The 15,400-nt window shown below is 41.5% G+C and overlaps 1 long non-coding RNA gene across 1 annotated transcript in view; it reads right to left on the reverse strand.

The window, feature by feature from the left end:
* Positions 1 to 1,806: 1,806 nt before the first annotated feature.
* LOC311240810 overlaps positions 1,807 to 15,400 on the reverse strand; it is a 44,811-nt gene continuing 31,217 nt past the window's right edge. Inside the window, exon 4 of the long non-coding RNA XR_014620498.1 lies at positions 1,807 to 2,981. This is a non-coding gene — a long non-coding RNA (uncharacterized lncRNA). The remainder of the gene's footprint in view (positions 2,982 to 15,400) is intronic.

Consider the following 15,400-nt stretch of genomic DNA (forward strand, 5'->3'; position numbering starts at 1 on the left):
GAATCGGGCGATAACGCGTTAATACTGCGTTAACTTTGACAGCCTTAATATATATATATATACACACACACCCTTCTTCTGATAGTATGAAACATTTACATTGCCGTGCAAATTCCCTCATTTTATACTTTGGGAAAAACAGGATGAACTAAAAGCAAATTTTCATTGTATAACAAAACAGTGCATATTTGATAAAAACATATTTGGTAAACTAGGCTACATACATCACATACAAAATATAGTTATACATTACAACAAAAGACAAAACTATAAATAAGGCAAGGGGTAGACTACCATAGACCTGTTCGCTGTTTGTTCGAGCCAATCAGCAATACCAACTGAGTCACATGACTAAGTTGCCCACTACCTGCACGAGCTTCTGCGCTAAAAAAGTATGATGGGGAGAAACCATGACACTGCCCTGACTAAAAGTTGTTTCAAACTAAAATGACTGGATGTCATTTAGCCAAATCAGCATGGCTGTGAGTGTGAGTCTTTCACCTTTCCATGAATAGGAACATCTTGGAAAAATAATGCAGGATTCCTTCTGGCTTGAACATGTCAGATGTGAATGGTTTTTGTTCAAGTATCTCATTGTTTTATGAAAACGCGTGATTATAGCCCTGAATTTGTGCTCGCCAACAAAAAGCTCCAGATCAGAGGCAACCCGAGTAACTCACTGATGTGTCGCAGTCACCCGACAGAAACTGTCTGGGAGACCAACAGCCATATAATATAAATATAAATAATATAATATGAGTGAGTGAGTGAGTGAGTGAGTGAGAGAATTTAAAAGCTGTCTTGTCTGAATCAGAACAAGAAAATTATTAAACTGTTCAGTCTATTGCAATGTTTGATGACCCGGCTGTGTTATTAGAGTCTATTAGTTGTGATTCATGATTTTAGGGACATTTTAAAAAGTGGATGGGCGATTGAGATCTGGGAAATAGCCTACTATACAGCCCATGGGGGAAATGACAGACATGGAAAGATTGACAGCTCATTCTCTCAGAGAAAAAGAGTGTGGTAGTGAAAGGGTTAACCATGTGTAGTGTGGTAGTGAAAGGGTTAACCGTCTGTAGTGTGGTAGTAAAAGGGTTAAAGAGGCCAACTGTGAGCTACCACTACAAAAGTTCAAAAGGCACGAGTAGATTCTCCTAAAAAACTATGTATAGAAAATAATCTCATACAGAAATAATCGCTCTCAATCAGCCTTTATGACCCACTAGAGGTGTGTGGAGATATCTGTATCTGAAGAGACCCTTCCTTCTGCCTGGAACTTCTTCTTGTGTTCAGGACGTTTTCTGGAATACAGAACAGCTGGCTTGTGATGGAAATCAAGTGCACCATCTCACTATGAGCAGCAATACAAATGACTTGCAAGAGCCCAGAGCGTTATATGCACCTGTATCGTGTTTTTATTGAATACAAATGCATTCATCTGCTTTCGTGGACCACTGGAGTAGGACCCAATATATTGCCTTCAGTTGTACCTTGTTTTTATTTACTTTAGTTTTTAAAAGCTTGTCAGTCGTCCGTTTTCACTCGACTCAAGCCGTGGTATTATTCTGTTGCATCCAATTTTTCTGTATCAAGTGGATTATTGCTAATTCATCATACCTACTCTGAAATCAAATCAATGGAAAATATTGGTTTTGCGCAAGATGAGTGAAATCTGTGGTAGAAAGAGATGCCGAGGTGAGAGGTGTTTTCGGTGTGCTGTGCACGTGTCGGATTTAGTTCACACACAGGATTAACAAAAAGTAGTCATGAAGTATGTAGTTATTTTGTATAACAAATGTTTTATTGAAGTTACAGAAAACATACTATATTGTGATATACCGTATATCGTTATTGATATATAAAATGTCCATATCACACAGCCCTATTTCTGACAACATTCTAGGTGATAAATCGGATATGCAATCGCTGGATCTTAATTCGTATTTGATCTGCAACACCTAGTTTGACAGTTTGATCTGAATTTCGTGAGCCGGGCTCGTCACTCCGCTAACTCTGAATGTTGTGTTTACTAAGAACAACAAATGCTAACCTTTGAATGTTGTGTTTACTAGAACAACAAATGCTAACCTGACTCGTTGTGCCTTGTGCTCAGTAACAAACCATTTAGTAACGGTAATTGAGTTACTGAATTTAAAAAGTAATGTGTTAGAGTACTAGTTACTGCCAAAAGTAATGGCGTTACTGTAACACGTTAGTCCCAAATCTGTGTAACTTACATTATTCTGAGTTTCGGCCATTTAAGTTGTATTGTCATTCAACCTGCAAGTGCTACCATGTGAGGTGACTTGGGGGTCTGTTCACAGCTTTTCCACAACATAGCAGAGAGCAGCCTATTCAAAATACTCACCTCCATTAACTACCATTTGAACGTAAATATTATCCTGAACATAGCATAACCCCTTCAGATGGCAATGTTATCTGTTTTGGGGAGCTCTAGTAGACAGACCTAGTAGTTCATTCTCAACTAAAGGAAAAATAGGAGAATATTGAAATCATTTTCCAGAACAACTCAAGATTGTCCAGGATATCTTTCCTTTTCCATGACTGGAAAATTAGTCAATTGTTTTCTAGGACACTTGGGAACCCTGATTTATGTTTTTCCCTGTATGAGTAAGCTGGTGTTTCTGTAAATGAGATGAATGACTGAACACACTGGTCACAGGGGTAGAGTTTTTCTCCTGTATGAACACGCTTGTGTTGCCGTAAATTAGATAACTGATTGAAGCACTTTTCACACTGGTCACATTGGTAGGGTTTTTCTCCTGTATGAATACGCTGGTGGTTCTGTAAATCATATAACCGATTGAAGCACTTTCCACACTCGTCACAGCCGTAGGAAAATAATGCAGGTTCGATATTCCTCTCTGTAGTAATGTTTGTCCCAAACTGGTCAAACCATTGCCTTGGTTTGTCAATGTTCTTCTGTTTGTTAGTGGAGGGAAGACCAGGGAAGATATCTGTGTTGGAGAAAAGAGGGAGGAAGAAAAGAGATTTAACTCAAATAACTAAGAGAACATAGAGGTTCAAACATAAACAGGGACGACTAGACATTTACAATCAAAGTTATATATATTAAAACCCATTTAGTTAATTTTCACATATCAGTGCCCACATTCATAAATCTTTAAAAAAAAATATGAATTTGTGAAATACATTATCAATACTTAGTCAGACAAGTTAACCCTTTCACTGCCGCACTACCAAACGGTTAACCCTTTCACTGTGACAGCCGGTACAGAGCATCTTAAGTTTCACTTTCATTTCTAGTAGTAGGGTAGATTTAACTTCACACAAAGGAGAGAAAGAAGGGTCTAGAGGCAACACAAGGATTTGGCAATGTTATGGATTTAAATCCTGCAGAAACTAAAGCTCGACTGGAGAGGAGCTCAGAGGATCAGTCCAGACCAGCAAAAGTATGTTTGAGCAATGCTTTAAATAACAGCTACAGTGATCAGTCAGATCAAAAATTGATGGAAGGTATTACTGTCCGTTGGTTTATTTTTAAATTAGAACGTTAACTCTGTCCGTCCAACAAATGGATACTAGTAATTAAAAATGTATTAAAAGTAAAACAGACTAGACACACAGGATGTAGCGCTGTAAGCGCTCTACACATATTGAGTCATTATGTAAAATGTCTGGTGTCACTGGTAATACTGGTGTTGTCATGAGTTTATTAGTCATGTGAAGTTTCCCATCACCGCAGCAACCATCTCATTATTCCGACAAACTCCCACACAGGCAAATTCAATTAAATTAAAGAAAGTGTATTAGTCCCGCAAGGGGCAATTTAGAGCATGATACGGCAAACAGCTGCATTTCTACACATTCAAGACTAAACCAGACGAAACAGGGACAAGAGACATACATGGCACTTTAAAGCATGACACTGCCAGAATGGGATCCCTACATTGTTGATCTGTCAAGTCCAATAAATAAATAGATATTTATTAAATATAAATAAATTGGTCAGTACAAAAAAAGTGCATTTTCGTCAAACATTTTTAAATCAAGGGGTCAAAGGGTGCATGTTAGTAAACTGACCATTCCTTGTACTGTGGCCATTCACCAGTCGAATGGCCTCTGGAACAAACCCAAACTTTCTTCTGTTTGTTTTACAGGCAGGCTGTCTAAAGTGCTTTCCTGAGGGCAGCAGGTCAAAACTCACATGAAGGACATGTGTGGAGTCATCAATTATATTATGTGCTTTCTTGAGCACTGTAAAACTGCATTAGGGATCTTTGTGTTCTGCCGAGGTTGACAACACCTTGCAGTTTGTTCTCGTCTCTTTGACAGAGGGATGTGAACCAGCATAAAAATGAAAAGGTTAGAATGCTCTCAATAAAGGAAGAATAAAACATTGTCAGAATTCTCTGGTCGACTCCAAAGGAGTTTAGTTTACGAAGACAGTACAGATGCTGATGAGCCTTTTTTATTATAACATCTGTGTTTTGAACAAACTTAATGGCATAGCTTGTATTTGATGATATTCTTCTTTGTTATTTACTTGAATGGGTTGATCATTGATTGATAGAGTAATATGGGGTTCTGATAAACTAAAATTATTTGTTAAAATAACATAAGCTAACATATATTTTTACATCTATGCAAATGCATATGCAATATGTGTAACTTGAATGAAGTAATAAATACAGAAACAACATGTTTAACAATATGTAAATGAGTAGCTACATTTATTTTACATTACATTAACATTGATACGGCCTTTGGCCATTTGAGGGCAACCATAATGCTGATGTGGCCCTCTGTGAAAATGAGTTTGACACCCCTGGTCTATGTGTTTTGGTGAGATAATCATTTCTTTGGTTTTGGATACATTTAAATCCAGAAAACAGCCATCACACCAGTCTACAAAGTCTTGTATTATGGGTCCATGTGATCTATCTGACTGACTGAGAAGAGATAGGATAACACTGTCGTCAGCTAATTTTACAATATGGTGATTTATATATTTGCTAAGACAGTCGTTTGTGTATAAAAACTAAAAGAAGAGAAGAAAGAACACAGCCTTGCGGTGAGCCAGTGGAGATTAGAATTGATTTGGAACTTTTTCCATTTATACTTACTGTCTTGAGTTCTATATGTAAGAAAACTGATAATCCATCTGATAAATTGGTGATCCAAATGAAAGTAATTTCTAAGTTTTTCTACAAGTATGTGAGGCTGCATTGTATTGAAGGCTGACGAAAAGTCAACAAAGAGTAATCTTGCATACGTGTTCTTTTTTTCTACATGCTCATGTACAGAATTCAAAATAAATAATTTCAACACCCCTCTCAGGCCTATATGCACATTTCATGGGGTCAAGAGCTGATCTGGTTGCATCAACAATTTCAGATTTAACTATTTTCTCCAGACTTTATTACTAGTGATGTTAAGGCAATAGGCCGCAGGTCGTTGAGGATTTGGGGTCTGCTGATCTTTGGAATTGGAATGATGATAGAATTCTTCCAGAGATCAGGAACCACTGCTGAGTCCAAGCAGAGCTGGAATAGTCTTTGAAACACTTGACTCAGTTGATCAGCACATATTCCATCTGGCCCTTTAGCTTTATTTACCTTAATCTCTTTAAAATATTTACCTACTGACTGTGTAGAGACTTCCAGTGGATGTCCAGGTGAGAACTTATTTGCCTCGTCTGGTAGGGAGTTCTGGCTACTATTTCCTATTTGTATATTTTTAGGGTCTGTATTGGTGTTTATCCCGGACATAATTTTAATTCCTTTCCGGTCTGAACACATGTCACCTTGATTATATTTATCTGCTATTTTATTCTTATAGTTTAGCCATGCCTGTCTCACTGCTCGTTTGACCTCTTTATTAACATCTTTCTTCTCCTCGGGTGTCCCACAGAAAAATATCCTTTTATTTTTATTAACCCATTCTTTGCCAGAGCTTATACTCATCCTTGTAGCCAGTCTGCCGGCTCTATTTCTCTATGGAGATGTTCACCTTCTTTGCAGGGCTATAACTTTTTAAATTGTATTGCTAAATTGACATTACTATGGCCCATTCAACATCAAGTATCTATCGTTTAGGATGTAGCAACGTTGTACTTTTTCATTCACACATTCATACTAAAATACGGTCTAGAGTATAAATATGTTATCGTTTTCTGCAGTATTTCATAAAACATGAGTTATAGCCATAAATGCATATATTAGATGATCAAATGCAGTTTGATACCAATCAACGTTATATTAAAAATGTCAACTGTACACGATCCTAAACGTCATGACTGGTCATCTGCTGGTGACCGGAGGGGGGGGGGGGGGGTTGTTTATAATTCAATGACCGACGTTAAATGATTCATGTAGTATGGGTGATATATAGATCAGAGCAGTTTGTATGGATAATAATAATCAAAAACGCTGAAACTCACCGCAGCTTCCTCGTAGCGATGGGGGATGATACTGGAGCAAAAAGATCATTATTATGGGATGTCGATCTAGATCAGGGGTAGGCAACCCTAGGCACGCGTGCCTGCATAGGCACGCGGGGAATTTTCATAGCCGGCAAATAAAACTCTTGACTTGAGGTACGGCGAGACACTAGCGACACACTGTGGTTATTTGAATTTCGGTCGGAGATTGGCAAATGTATACTTGTTGCTAGCTAGCTCAAATTCAAAATGAAACGTTGGTTAATAACGGCCAAAAGCAGAGAAGCAGAGAAGCCAGCGGAGGAGAGTCGAGAAGCAGTTCCACCGCCAGAAAGGCCATCAGCTGACACGGGATTGAGGTGATAGTCAAAGTAGCCATGTGGATGATGTGGGACCAGGGCCGTGTGCGACACAAAGAAGCACCCACCCAAAGTTGGACCAGCGGCAGCCTATCTATAGTCGAAAATATCGTGAGGAATATATCCAATATGGATTCATATGTAATGTTGTGAACGAGGTGCAACTTCCTCAATGTGTCGTGTGTGCCGACGTCCTTTCAAATGACTGCTTAAAGCCTTGCAAAATGATACAGCATTTAAAAACAAAGCACCCCTCCCTCGCTGAGAAACACGTTGATTTTTTCCGCCGAAAAGAGCGAGAATTGCTAGGCCAAAAAAAGGTGATATATACACAAACATCAGTCCCTGCGAAAGCACAAAAGGCCTCATGAGGTGGCATATTTAATTGCTCTGGCAAAAAAGCCACACACAATCAGGGAAACTCTCATCAAACCCGCTGCTATAGCTTTGAGTCGGAATATGCATGGGGATAAACTGGCTCGTGAAATTGAATCAGTGCCGCTCTCTAACGGCACAATTGCCCGGCTTATCACAGATATGGCCCAGGACATCAAGTGTCAGCTTATTGACAGAGTGAAGCAAGGCAAATATGCTTTGCAACTAGACGAATCGACAGATATCTCGAACTGTGCCCAGTTGCTTGTATTTGTGAGGTACAAATTTGATGGGAAGCTGGAGGAGGACATGCTTGTGTGCACTGTACTGGAGGGAACATGCACAGGTGAGGATGTTTTCCTAAAACTGGATGAGAAACTGAAAGAGGAGGGACTGTCTTGGAAGGAGTGTGTTGGTGTGTGTACCGACGGCGCTGGGGCGATGGTGGGGAAAAATAAAGGACTGAAAGCCAGAGTCTTGCAAGTGGCACCTCACGTGAAGTTCACACACTATCATTCACAGAGAAGCTCTTGCAGGCAAAACGCTCGATGCAGAGCTTAAAGGTGTTCTTGACACAGCCATAAAAATAGTCAACTATATAAAATCTCGTCCACTCAACACCAGGCTGTTTGCATCTCTCTGCAACGAAATGGGCTCTGAGCATGAAGGCCTGCTGTTCCATACTGAGGTGCGGTGGCTTTCACGAGGAAATGTCCTCACGCGCCTGTTTGAGCTGCGGGATGAGGTGTGCTTGTTTCTGGCGGAGAATGCGCCCCAGCTCGCTGCCCACCTCTCCGATCCTGGCTGGATAACAAGGCTAGCCTATCTGTCTGGCATATTTGATCAAATGAATGGACTTAATCTCTCACTACAGGGTGAAAATACAAGCATCCTGTCGCTCAATGACAAAATACTATCGTTCACGAGGAAACTCGAGCGTTGGATTGCACGGGTAGCAATGGGCAGGATTGATATGTTTCCAGAGCTGGATGAGTTTATGGGGGGAAATGAACTCAGTGTGAACACAGTGAAGATGTCCATAACCAGTCACCTCAAAGCCCTTCTTGAACGATTTAAAAAGTATTTCCCAGAGGAAACAGCACCAGAACAGCATGACTGGATAAGATCCCCATTCACAGTAACAACAGCATCACACCTGCCATCCGACCTGGAGGACACACTTGTTGAACTGTCAAGCGACCAAACCTTAAAGACAGAGTTTCAGTCCAAGCCGCTGACTGAGTTCTGGATATCCGCTGAGGGGGAATACGCACATTTGGATCGACATACCAATGCTTATTACTGCGTAACGTTTGCATGTTTCACAACCACCTCCTATGGCTGTGAGCAGGGGGGAAACGGTCAGAACCATAACATCGTTGTTATACTTTCTCATTCTCATTCAGGTGTGAGGCAGGCGTCCATAAACGCACCACAGGAGAGGAGGTTTGACAGACTGCGTGACAGCATGGGATCACACTTTGTTAGAGACAGCCAATGTCCACGCAATAAATATGCAGCATGATGGATAAAATAATATTGAATCTGTGACAATCAGTCTGCAGTCTACGAGTGATAATAATCTCTTTATATATAGCAAACTACTGTGATGCTTTTAAATAGTTCATTTTCTGAAGTACATAGGCCTACACGTTTTTCATAATCATAGAATCTATATGTAGGGCCTATATTCATTTCATGGTTGTTTGGTTATTGTGTTGTTTTTGTTATTGTGTGTAGTTATTGTGCATGTTAATAGCACAAGGTGGAGCACACCCAAAAACGTTTAAGAGGTGCAGACTGACAGAACGTACTGAAAACGATAAAGAAAGTTGCACACTCATTTGTCTCCTCTTTGCAGTTTATTGTCACCAATGTTTCGGCATTTGCCTTCTTCAGGTGAAACTTGTTAATAGTGAAACTGTTAATAGCCGCCAATGCTTATTAGTGCGTGTGAAGTTTGCGCGTTTCAACCACCTCTGCTCCTATCCCAAAGCAGACGGAAGGGGAGCGACTGCAATAACAAAAAAAGTCACTCGCCACTTAAAAAACATTAAAAGCATGCATTTACACATTCTAAAATGTGACTATAGTTTTGTATTAACTTAATATATAAACAAAAACGAAAAATCGACTTATTTCAACGAACATTTCAAACTAAATAACAGATTATGCACATAAAACGCTGAAAACAACCGAAGCAACAATAGTATTTTAATGAGGCTATTATTATTATCATTATTATTTTGCAACAAGTTAGCCCTCTCATAAATTGCACATATAAATGAATAACTAACTTGAACTAACTTAATAGGATTGAAGTGATATTTTGCTTAAAAAATCGGTTGCCTCGCAAAAAAATTAAAATAAAAAAAAGCCTGACGATGTGCATTGGGCCGCGGCTCTCTGACGCCTTATTTTCTGGGTCCCGGCCTGAAACGTTTGGGAACCCCTGCACTACTGCATACATGAGTTGCGGGAACTCTCTTGGTAGGTAATGCGAGGAAGAGACACAGTCAGCATTTCTATGTCAGCTGTACATATTGTATCCCGTACAGTAACAGTCTTACACCACTTTTGGTTTATATATAAGCAGACACCTCCCCCTTTCTGCTTACCGGTGATGGTCTTATCTCTGTCGAGTCGGTGTGCCAAAGCCTTCAATATACTACTATGAAACAAAGTCTTATAAATGAGAGAATGACAAGGGATAAATATATAGAGAAACAAAGTCTTATAAATGAGAGAATGACAAGAGATGAAGATAGAGAAACAAAGTCTTATAAATGAGAGAATGACAAGAGATAAAGATAGAGAAACAAAGTCTTATAAATGAGAGAATGACAAGAGATGAAGATATAGAGAAACAAAGTCTTATAAATGAGAGAATGACAAGAGATAAAGATATAGAGAAACAAAGTCCTGTAAAATATAGAATGACAAGAGATAAAGATATAGAGAAACAAAGTCTTATAGCAGGCCTTAATGACTACAGACCGGTGGCACTCACCTCTGTGGTCATGAAATGCTTTGAGAGGCTGGTCAAGGACCACATCTGTGCCTCTCTCCCTAGTAACATGGACCCACTGCAGTTCGCATATAGGACAAACAGGTCCACTGACGATGCGGTCTCCCAAGTACTACACAACACACTATTTCACCTTGACAGTCAGAAGGGGGGCTATGTGAGATTCCTGTTCATTGACTATAGTTCAGCTTTCAACACCATAGTCCCCACCAGACTGGTTGACAAGCTGATCGATCTGGGTCTGAGCTCCGCCATGAGCACCTGGATCCTGGATCCCGGACTGGGCTAATCGGATGCGTTAAACAGCAATCAATTAATTTAATATAACAGTCCGGTTCTGTGTTTGTTTGTGTCTGTAGATTGTTGGTGAACAACTAACTTTAGGTTAGTTTAACGCGTCCGTGTCGATTAACCCCACCGTTCATTGTAAACAATGATGCATGTAGTTACTGTGTGTTGTTGTAGCCACCGGGTAAATCGCGATTTTTATTGGTTTGTCATGACAAACCAGTTACATAATCCAACATATGTGTAAAGAAACAACATATTCCAGTTAACGGTATATTTTTTTAATGATTCGTTACGGCGTAATCAATACTTCCATTTGTATAAATTGCGTTCGGGACCTCCATGTTTTGGGGGTATTCATCAGAAAAATCTGATCCGGGATTCGGCTCCCATCAGTCGGGCAAGAACTGCGGGTTTTCAGCCTCTCTCCTCTCTCCTGGAGCTTAAGCGGAGTTTAGTATTCCTGCCTGGCTGGCGAGCTTGTCGCGGCTCATGCGCATGCAAGCGCTCGGCCAATCAGAGCAACGCGGAAGGGCATGTTGGTTGCCGAAAGTATTCACGCTGGGGGGTCATACCTCCAGCAAAATCACCCTGAGTATCGGGTCCCCCCAGGGATGCGTTCTGAGCCCCCTGCTGTATTCACTGTACACACATGACTGTGTGGCCAGGTTCAGCTCCAACTCCATAGTGAAGTTTGCGGACGACACGTGGTGGTGGGGCTGATCTCTAACAATGACGAGAAGGCCTATCGGGAGGAGGTTGATGAACTGGCACGCTGGTGCCGGGATAACAGCCTACTCCTTAACATTGGTAAAACCAAAGAGCTGATCGTGGATTTTAGGAGAATACAGCGGGGGGGGGGGGGGGAGGACACACGCCACTGTGGATAAATAGGGCTATCATGGACAGGGTAGGCAGTTTCAAGTACCTGGGAGTCCACATCACAGAGGACCTGACATGGTCTACAGTCTACACTAGGGGTCAGCAACCTTTTTGACATGAAGTGACTGTTTGAAATATAGTTGTAACTAGTGTGCCATATCAACAATATTCCATGCATCGTAATATTTTTTTCTCATAATCAGGTATTTTTAATGATAATTTTTACATTATTACATCATTAAAAAATAAATAAAAATAAAAATAACCTAACCACACACAGCCTGTCTTCAGGGAGCCACAACCTCCAAAACGACTAATCACACACACATGGAAAGGGAGTCATTCCAGAACACATAAATCAACGTCACAGAATTGTCCCAGTAATGAAAGCTAACTAGCCGCATGTGGCGGTCCTCTCTTTCACCTTGCATATCCCCTCCCCTTCCGGCCCCTCGTCCAATGCCCTTGCTCATCCTGCCTCCTCCGCCACGTGTCTCCCCCCCTGTGCACTCGCGCGAGAGAGAGAGAGAGAGAGGGCGGGGCCGGCCGATAGATAGATGATGGCTGGGCCTGGGTTCAGCTTTCAACACCATAGTCCCCACCAGACTGGTTGACAAGCTGATCGATCTGGGTCTGAGCTCCGCCATGAGCGCCTGGATCCTGGACTTTCTAAGTGACAGGCCCCCAGGTCAGGGTGGGGGGTCATACCTCCAGCAAAATCACCCTGAGTATCGGGTCCCCCCAGGGCTGCGTTCTGAGCCCCCTGCTGTATTCGCTGTACACACATGACTGTGTGGCCAGGTTCAGCTCCATAGGTCCACATCACAGAGGACCTGACATGGTCTACAGCAGGGGTGGCCAACCCGCGAGAAATCTAAGCAAATGAATAAAGGGAAGATGATTAAACAGAAGGTTTTGTAGATACAGTACTGAATTCTGCCATCTTTTTTATAATGTACATTTCTCCACCATTTTTCATCGTATTGCAACACCGTTTTTTGCAAGACGTTCACAGAAAGGTAGAGAAACTAACTGCGTTCTGTTTTATGGCAATAACGTTCAGGTTTGTGGGAGATAATCCTAAAAAAATAAGATGATTGACAGGGGCTGGTGTGAGCTGGGTAGGGTAGTTTTTCGAAATTCGAAAGCCCTGAGTCTCTTCCTTCAAAAGACTACACTCACTTTTGGCTGTGCCACTTCCTCCTGTCAATATGCGCCGGTTTCCGACTCAATGCCCTGAGATTTCTATAATCTTATATTTCACTAATAACAGTTAAAATAATTGGTAAACAAACGTAATGCTGAAAATATACACTTTTACTGTATATCTCGGGCTTAAGAGGTTAACCCTGTGAGGCCCAAATTAAAAAGACATTAGCAAATTCAGAGGCAGAGGGTGGGACATATAAACACATTTACTATCAAATAGCATTGTGAGGCTGAACAACAGGACCAATTGACTATATATGTGCTTAACACTTTAGACTTCAAACACATAACGGACAACAAAGGATACCTTCTCACAGTGAGACACATCAGTTGTTTCATCTACAAGTATTGAGTAGATGTTTGCCTCCTTCATCTCTTTCCCTATCTCTCTTCTAGTGAATGTGGCCAGGGCCTTTATGAGATCATTTTGTGTCCTGTTTGAGAGTAAAGAAACCCAACTCTTCTTCTTTCCAACTTTCTTCTCTTTGACATGATCTAAATGTAGCTTCAGTACACTGTCGTATTGGCTGAACATTTTCACAAGTTCAAGGAAGTTGCCCTGGTTTGAGCTTTCAGTAGACTCATCATCACCCCTGAGAGCCTTTCCCTGTCGTGCAAGATATGAAATGATGTCAATCAATCTGGTCAAAATTTCTCTGTTCTTTTGTTTCTCTCGCTCTCTTATCGCTTTGCCTTGAACATCCGACACATCAAAAGCTGCTTGACAAGCACTCTTTTTGTATGTGTTCCATCGCACCATGCTTGTTAGGTGGGCCTCTGAGTTTGCATGCTCTTGTATAGATTCAAGCCCTTTTCTCCAACTGTTTAATCCAGCCACTCTCCAAGCAGACTTGCTGTACTTCTCTCCAAGGAAAAGCAGACAGCTGAAGCAGTACATTGTGTCCTTGTCTGGTGAATACTCTAACCAGGGCCTGGTAGTATACCAATTTCTTTGAAATGAACATCCATCTCTGTTTTGGGGACATCCAAGTAGAGGTTGACTTGGTCCTCTATCAACACACATTTTTACATAACTGGCATTACATTTGAGATCAAAAGCTTGTTGGTGGGCAGGATCTGTAGGATACTTTAAGAGTGCAATTTTCGATAGGACCTCTTCTTCTACATTACTTGTACAGTAGGCCCAAGTACTTCTACATCTTCCTCCTCTCTTTCAGGTTCTTCTACATCCTCCTCCTCTCTCTCAGGTTCCTCTACAGCCTCATCCACTCTCTCAGGTGTTGGTTTTAGCCAGGCATTCATAGACCTGCTACCCTTAGCTGCTTCCTGGCGCTCTCTCTCTTTCATTTTCTGATATCTTTCTTTTTTGGGCATATTTCTGCAGGCATAATTAACACAAATCCAGTTTAATTACAGATGGTAATATTTTAAACTCAGAATGTACAGCTGCTGAAATAACTATTTGACCAATTAATAATTTATTGCATTATTATAATAATAATAATTACAATAATACATTATTATTGTTATTATTATTGCTATTGTTATTGAGAGAGAGAGACAGAAACAGAGAGAGTGTTTCACGAGAGCCGCATCTTGCAAGTGAGGTGCTGAGACCGTGAGATGAGAATGTGATCAAGCATAAAGTAAAGAGATAATGCAATGCCACCGCGGTATGAATAATAACAAATGTAGTATGGGGGAAGTGCAGTGTTGCCACTTCTAGCCTGCCTGCCTGCCTGCCTGATTGCATGAGAGAAAAGCACAGACAATCACAACTTCACAAGGCATGCCCGGAATATACAGTGCACTGCAAACCCGACATTTTATTTTGTTGGGCAAATACCTTACCTGATGATGAAGTGTACTCTTGCTTTGTTTTAAGTTGAAATAGTAACTGTAAAAAAAGAGGTCTCGACTCGAGTATGAGCTCAACAGCTGGATATCAATTTCGTGTTCAGTGCACTGCTGGCCCGGCTGTCAGCGCGCGGTTTACATCATCTCATCATCACCCACCCACGTGCTATGCGTAAATAATAGGTCCTTCCAGGAGAGGGGCATTTCTCTCTCTTTCTTTACCTAATATTTAGATTCTATCATGACATCTTTCATTTGGAAGGGCAGGGCAGTCTATCTATATGTGCAACAGTAAAAAACTTAAATAAAAAGGGGGCATAAAAAGGGCACTTTCTAATGAAAAATGAAAAAGGCAGGTGCCCGGGCACCCCTTCATGTCTATGTGTGCACGTGCCTGCCTGCAGGACTTATATAACAGGAGGTGCAAATCCAGAGCCTGCAGAATTATGAAAGACCCCCACCACCATAGCCATAGCCCATGTGCTGCACACAGCAGCATCACACCTGGACAAGAGGCAGGGGAACTATGTGAGAATGCTATTCATCGACTACAGCTCAGCATTCAATACCATAGTCCCCCCCAAACTCATAGCCAAGCTCAGGGACCTGGGCTTGAACTATGACCTCTGCCAGTGGGTCTTGGACTTCCTGACGGGCAGACCCCAGGTGGTGAGAGCAGGCAACTGCACCTCCTCATCCATCACCCTCAACATAGGGGCCACCCAGGGCAGGGCTGTACAGTGCGATGATATCGTCGCGAATTGCCCCTTTAATTGGCCGTTGCGATTGGTAAATATTATCTGGGGGCGGGCTTGCGAGTAGTGCTTTCAAGCCTTGGATTCGCATTTCACTCCTAAATTATCCAAGGCGTGTGATGACGCGATGACGTCACTCACGCGAGCTGAGCAGTGAGCACTCAGCAGGTATGATCAGCGAGCTGCGGCGTCTGCTCCTCCTCAGCGCTCTCGCACCCGTGGCTGTTGTAAACACTGGGACCTAGGTGAGCCTGCCAGC

Source organism: Notolepis coatsorum (assembly GCF_963971535.1).
Source record: "Notolepis coatsorum genome assembly, chromosome: 1".
Classification (NCBI taxonomy): Eukaryota; Metazoa; Chordata; class Actinopteri; order Aulopiformes; family Paralepididae; genus Notolepis; species Notolepis coatsorum.